Here is a 5,309-nt window from a genome sequence, read left to right as displayed (position 1 = left end):
TCGTCTGACCCAGTACTCTTTCCTGCCATGGCAGGGGGTCGGACTTGATGATCTGCTCAGGTCCCTTCTGACCCTAGAAACTATGAAGAATCCCTGTGGAATAAGGGGCAGGCATTTGTTAAAATTTTACCTTAGACTACTATAATCACTCCTTCTGAACTCAAAGGCGGGGGGGGGAAGGAAAGGAAAAACACCACCACCATTGGTCTCAGGAAATTGATAAAGGGTGTGTGTGGGGGGGGTGAACTAGCAAAAACTGTTTCTCTTGCAATTATTCCACTGAAAGCTATGCAGATACCAGTCTCCAGGGGAACAAACTTTTGAAAACAGGCTACAATTCCTGAATCTAGTGCAACAATTTCAATGGCTCAAAAAGCAGGTGGAATAAACCTGCAAAACACAAAACAAGCAGTGCCACCCTCTCCAACAGAAGCTAGTGGACCACATCCATCATTTTAAAAAAAATTTGCATGATTATAATCAATCAATCTGCTCACAGCCATTTTCTAAAATCTAATAACTTCCTTTCATGATTTCTGATGAGAAGCTTATGGGAAACTTCAGCCATGCCTAATCTGGAAGGAGGAAAAAAAAAAAAAACAAGCTCCTCAGCCAGAGAGGTACCATAGAATTTTGCTTCAAAAATTCAGTGTACAGTGTCAGCACTTCACAAAGAAAGAAAAATATATTTACTAAGTCCAAGAGAAGAACTCTACACAGATTCATCATTTCACACTTGACTTCCCCCTGCCTAAAACAGCACTCAACAAGCCAAATTGCCATGCAACCTTATTATAGCAAGCCCCCATTGGGCCAAGAGAAAAAGTTCATTAAAAAGAGGACATTCGTTATAAAGAGGCAGCCAATTAGCTGCATCAATATTAATAAAAAAGGTTCCTTCATTAAAATAATTAAAAGCAGCAGTTTAATATGGGCTTGTTTTCATAGTCTCTCAAATGCACTAAGAATTTCCACATGGATTTAAGACAAGCCATTCTCTTATCTATTTACAATGGAATTACGTGGACTCCTTTGCTGTCAATGAATCATCAGAAACAGGTGTCCTTCCAAGTAACAGAATATTACAACACAAAAACAAAACAAAAAGTCTTTCCACAGGACTTATATGGATAATGCTGTAGTTTAGTACAAGAGCTCAGTTAAATGGCAGCAGATATATTCATAAAAAACACCACTTCTAAAACGGGATGATAGTTCATCGTATTCACAAACTTTTTAAAATTAGTTGCCAGTACATTTGTGTGAATAAAAATATGTTTTTGTAATTTTTATAGAGCAAATATTACTGCTCCAAAAGCATTTTGTAATTCATAGATTGTAAGGGGCTTGAAGGAACCTTGCAAAATCATCAGCTCCAGCCCCCTGAACTAGTAAGGAAAGACAACTGGTGTCAGGTAACCCAAGCAAGGTGACCATCCAGTCTCTTCTTGAAGATTTCCAGGGTAGGTGACTGCACCACCTCTGGAGGGAGTTTTTCACAGTCTGGACACCCTAACTGTTAGGAAGTTTTTCCTAGCATTAACCCTGAAATGGTCTTACAGGAGTTTGTAGCCATTACTCCCCATTTCCCCCCCAAGGGTGCCCTGGTGAACAGTTGTTCACTGAGCCCTTAATGTATTCCCCCATTGTAGGAGCTTACCACTACAAGTCCCCTTCTCAGCCATCTCTTTTTTAGGCTGAAGAGGCCCAAGTCCCTGAGCCTTTCGTTGTATGGCTTGCCTTGCAAGTCTTTGATCCTATGAGTGGCTCTTCTCTGGACTCTCTCAAGCTTTCTATGTCCTTGCTGACGCGCAGTGCCTATATCAGGATGCAGTACTCCAGCTGCAGGTTCATCAATCCTGAGCAGAGCAGAAGAATCACTTCCTTGGTTTTGCTTGAGATGCATCGGTTGATACATGCCAGAATATTATTTGCCTTACTGGCTGCGGCATTCACTGACGGCTCATGCTCATACCATGGTCTATCATCACCCCTAGGTCTCTTTCAGTTATGGTGCTAGTCAGTTTGGCACCTCTGAGCTGGTAGGTATGTTAGGGATTGTCTGCCCCCAGATAGAGCACCAGAGATTGGGACCAGGAACTGGAGTGAGCGCACGTATGCTGAAAGTGCACATGTGCCCTCAACACACTCACCCAAGACCAGCACTAGCGGCAGAGGCGACAGCAGCTGAAAGGTAAGCAGGGCAAGGGAGTGGGCGCAGCTGCAGCGGATCCAGAGGGAAAGCCCCCGGATCCCAATTAGCAAGCAGCAGGGAGCTGCACTCCCAAGCCATGCACAAACTGAGGGCACAAACAGGCACGCTCTGTAAGGGTGTGCCGGCATTTGCACTGGCGTTCGTGCAAAGTGGGCAAGCAGGAGGAGCCAAGTCAGAGGCACTGACAGGGGAGAGAGGAAGACATTTCACTCTACAGTAACGGTGAGTACACAGCAGAGTGCCAGGGCCCTGCCCAGAGGGAGCCCGCAGGGGGGCTAGAGCCAACCTCCCCCGTCTGTGGGGACTGCCTGGCAGGGGTGGCGGAGTGGGAGTTCCCTCGCCTATCCCACATGTGCCCACCTTCAGGCCTTGGAGAAGCAGGTAAGGGAGCTCCAATCCAAGGTCAGCAGGCTTGGGGGGATCAGGGCTGCCAAGGATGAAATTGATGGGTACTTTCGTTTTCTGCAGGGTCAGGAGCCTAATGGAGAAGTCCCCCAGGAGAGACCTGCCACAGCGGTATGGCAGACGGTTGACTGAAGAGCCAGGGCTACTCATGCTACCTGTGTCAGCTCCCCAGGTACAGTTGGGGAACAGGTACAAGGCCCTGGCAGCCATGGAGGAGACGGTAGGAGAGGATGCCTCCAGAGGCACGGTGCAGACTGAGCAATGCTGGAACAACAAGAGGAAGAGACACCAGGTCCTTGTCATCGGCAACTCCATCCCGAGAGGAATGGAGGGCCCATCTGTCACCCTGACCCCATGGCACATGAGATTTGTTGCCTGCCTGGAGCTCGGATTCAAGACATCATGGAGATGATCCCGGACCTCATCTGACCCTCTGATCAATACCCCATGGTCCTCATCCGCGTGGGAACGAATGACGCGGCCAGGGGCAACCCAGACCACATCACGAATTACTACAAGGGTCTGGAGGCCAAGGTCAAGGAGACGGGGACACAGGTGGTTTACTCCTCTATTCTTCCAGTAAGCAGATGGTGCCACAAGGCGTGCATTAGTGAGGTCAACTGGTGGCTTCAGAGCGGCGTTACCAGGCGGATCTTGGGTTCTTGGACCAAGAACCACATTTACACACAGAGGACATGCTCAGGCGGGATGGGCTTCTCCCCAAAAGGTAAACGTGTTTTTTCTTCCAGACTGGCTGATCTCCTACAGCGAGCTTTAAAACTACGTTTGTTGGGGGACGGGTCAGGATGGAGTCAGAGGAGGGGCAAAATGAGGCACTCTGGGTAAGAATGCAAGGGGGCATGGGGAAAGGGACTTGATAGTAGGCAGCTACTACAGGCCGCCTTACCATGGCTCAAAGGCATCCAAGAATGCCTTGAGGGCAAAAAAGGAGACATACAAATAGTGGAAGCAAGGGGCCATCACCAAGGAGGATTACACCTCCGTTGCTCATGACTGCAGGGAGGCTGTTAGGAAGGTCAAGGCAGAGATGGAGCTAAGGCTAGGGACCAGAGTTAGGGATAACAAAAAGTCCTTTTTCAAATGCACAGGGGAGTAAGGTGGCACCAGGTAACGTGCAGCCTCTACAGGCTTGGCAATCTGGTGACTGCAGCAAATGAAAAAGCTGACCTCCTTAACAAGTTCTTTCCCTCCATATTTCTGAACAGGGACCAGGACATCTTCCCCACCAGGATTACAGATGGACCCGGGGAGGCACTGCCATGCCTAGGGTCAGGGACGACCTAGTTAAGGAACTTTTGGAGGGGCTGGACATGTTTAAATCAGTAAGAATTGGCAGGGGTCATAGTGGGGCCCCTGACATGGCTGTATGAGCACTCGGGGGGGCTCTGGCCAGGTACCAGAGGATTGGAAAAGGGCCAATGTGGGCCCCATTTACAAGAAGGGGAGGAAGGAGGACCCTAGCAATTATAGGCCAGTCAGTCTTACCTCAGTCCTTCAAAAGACCTTTGAGAAAATTATCAAGGAGCACATCTGCAAGGGCCCAGAAGGAGAGGTAATGCTCAGGGCCAACCAACATGGGTTCACTGAGGGCAGATCCTGCCTGACTAACCCAGTTTCCTTTTATGATCAGGTCACAAAGTCCCTGGACAAGGGCATCGAGGTAGATGGCGTCTTCCTGGACTTTAAGAAGGCCTTTGACATGGTTTCTCACCACATTCTCTCAAAAAAAAAAACTAGGCAATTGCGGCATCAATGCCTACACAGTCAGATGGGTGGCAAATTGGCTAGACGGTCACATCCAGAAAGTGGCGGTGGATGGTTCGTTTTTGACCTGGATGGATGAGAGCAGTGGAGCCCCCACAGGGCTTGGTCCTGGACCCTGTACTATTCAACATCTTTATCACCAATCTGGACATGGGTGTGGTAAGCATACTGTCCAAATTCACTGATGACACTAAGATGTGGGGCAAGGTAGGCACGCTGGAGGGGAGGAACAGAATCGAGCTAGATCTAGACAAATTACAGAGGTGAGCAGATGAGAATAGGATGGTATTCAACACAGAAAAATGCAGGGTGCTGCATGTAGGGAGCAGGAACCAGCAACACACCTATTGGCCAGGGAACACCCTTCTTGTCAACACGGTGGCAGAAAATGATCTTGGAGTCATTGTTGACTCCAGGATGAACATGAGCTGCCAATGTGAGGAAGCGGTCAGTAAGGCTAACTGCACCTTGCCATGCATCTACAGATACATCACAAGCTGGTCCAGGGAGGTGATCCTTCCCATCTATGCAGCGTTGTTCAGGCCACAGTTGGAGTACTCCATCCAGTTCTGGGCACTGCACTTCAAGAGGAGATGTGGCTAGCATTGAGAGGGTCCAGAGGAGGGCCACTTGCATAGCTAAGGGGCAGCTGGTCAGGCCCTACAAAGAGAGGCTAAAGAGACTGAACCTATTCAGCCTCCACAAGAGAGGGCCGAGAGGGAATCTAGTATCCGTTTACAAACTCACCCGGGGGCGGGGGGGCAAGCAGAAGTCAGGTGAGACAGTGTTCCCCTGGGCACCACCCGGGGTTACTAGGAATAATGGCCACAGATTGTTAGAAAGAAGGTTCAGGCTGGACATCAGGAAGCATTACTTCACGGTTAGGGCTGCCAGCCTCAGGACT

General features: G+C 49.0%; 1 long non-coding RNA gene across 1 annotated transcript in view; it reads left to right on the top strand.

The window, feature by feature from the left end:
- Positions 1-5,309, top strand: part of LOC109323151 — an 11,131-nt gene that overhangs the window by 1,069 nt on the left and 4,753 nt on the right. The window contains exon 3 of the long non-coding RNA XR_002104564.1: positions 3,641-3,647. This is a non-coding gene — a long non-coding RNA (uncharacterized LOC109323151). The remainder of the gene's footprint in view (positions 1-3,640; positions 3,648-5,309) is intronic.

The sequence above is a fragment of the Crocodylus porosus genome, unplaced genomic scaffold (genome assembly GCF_001723895.1).
Source record: "Crocodylus porosus isolate Cpor-Errol unplaced genomic scaffold, CroPor_comp1, whole genome shotgun sequence".
Lineage (NCBI taxonomy): Eukaryota > Metazoa > Chordata > Crocodylia > Crocodylidae > Crocodylus > Crocodylus porosus.
Note: the sequence above shows the minus strand (reverse complement) of the source record. Positions and strands in the feature narration are given on the sequence as shown.